This window comes from Poecilia formosa, unplaced genomic scaffold (assembly GCF_000485575.1).
Source record: "Poecilia formosa unplaced genomic scaffold, Poecilia_formosa-5.1.2 Scaffold220, whole genome shotgun sequence".
NCBI classification, from domain to species: domain Eukaryota; kingdom Metazoa; phylum Chordata; class Actinopteri; order Cyprinodontiformes; family Poeciliidae; genus Poecilia; species Poecilia formosa.
In genome coordinates, this window is record NW_006800159.1 from 1,078,430 (window position 1) to 1,079,865 (window position 1,436).

Consider the following 1,436-nt stretch of genomic DNA (forward strand, 5'->3'; position numbering starts at 1 on the left):
GAGTTAGTTTTGTTTCACAATTATTCAATCAAAAAAAAAAATCATGTCAAACAAAAAAAGTAGTATTCAATCAAAAAAAAAATCATGTCAAAGCAAAAATCACTAAGTTTTTTTTTTGTTTTTGGTTGAGTCTCTTTTTTTTGGTTGAAACTTTTTTTTTTGGTTGAGTCTCTTTTATTTGGGTTGAAACTTTTTTTTGGTTGAGTCTCTTTTTTTTTGGTTGAAACTTTTTTTTTTGGTTGAGTCTCTTTTTTTTGGTTGAAAGATCAAATATGTCTGAAGATTCTAAGGTTTCCAGATTTTTATTTTCAGAATGGTTTAAAGGAAGCCATTTTTGTTTTCAACATTAATTTAGAAATGCCCCTCTACATTAATTTCCTACAGAACCTGTGTGATGAGCCGACTGTCATTTGAAACTTAGAGCTAATACATGTAGATGTGCACACATGGGATGGAGCATCTGCTGGACGTCCATCTGGAAAATAAGACACCTGGAAGCCCATGGTAGCTCTGGAGAGTGCAGTTCTTTAAAGAAAGGCATACAGATTGATTTAAACCTTAGAAGCAGTTTGACCTCATGAGAAAGGAAATTTTCTCTTTCTCTTTATAGCTAAAGAGAAAATGAGGAGAAATAAGAAAAGTGTAAGGTCAGTAGTGTGTCTAAGAGCCAGAAGCAGTGAGCTGTGGTGCTGCAGCACGAGTTCAGAACAGATGTCTGATAAGGGACTTTCTTCAAGGCCTCCACTGTAGCAGGGCCTGATAAAAGAATCATTTCCTATGAGAAACAAGTTCATAAAAGAACCAGGAGAGGTTAATGGGAGCATCTGCAGGCTTGGCGATGAAGAGTTGTGCTTCCTCGTGCGAAACATCAATTCTGAAATGGTGAAACTCCTATTTTTCCACAACTAACCAATCTTCTTCATTGCTTTGGTTTTCTGAAAGAGGTGTATGTATGAACTCAATCGATTTGCTCCAGGAGCTGACACGCTCAGTGTAACACTCACTTAGGGAGCGCATTATCCCTGTCCAGCTTCCCTCATCGCCCCAGCATGTGATTTCCAACACCATGCTCTGCTCTGCTCTGCTTTCAGTCAGCTGACCACTGGTTCCACACTCCTGGCTCTCTAACAGTCAAAACACCAATTATTCTCCTGCTCTGCTAGAGCAGGCTTCTTCTCTCTCTAAAGGAAACACAATATTAACATATTTATTCCCTCATCAGATTGCATTTTGCATTTTTTTTTTCCTGGGAGCCATTTATTTTTGTTTGCATCTTCTATCTATCTCTGCTCACATATACTGTGTATATTAAGCATAACATAAAAATCTTCACAAACTTTTCCAATTGTGGCCTCAACACAAATAGAATCAGTAACATGCAATTGGAACGAGTCTATGTAAAGTGTGTGTGTGTGTGTGTGTGTGTGTGTGTGTGT

General features: G+C 37.7%; 1 protein-coding gene across 1 annotated transcript in view; it reads left to right on the plus strand.

Annotated features, from left to right (window-relative positions):
• Positions 1 to 1,436, plus strand: part of LOC103149267 (carbonic anhydrase-related protein 10-like) — a 95,181-nt gene that overhangs the window by 38,392 nt on the left and 55,353 nt on the right. The gene's annotated exons all lie outside the window — the stretch shown is intronic.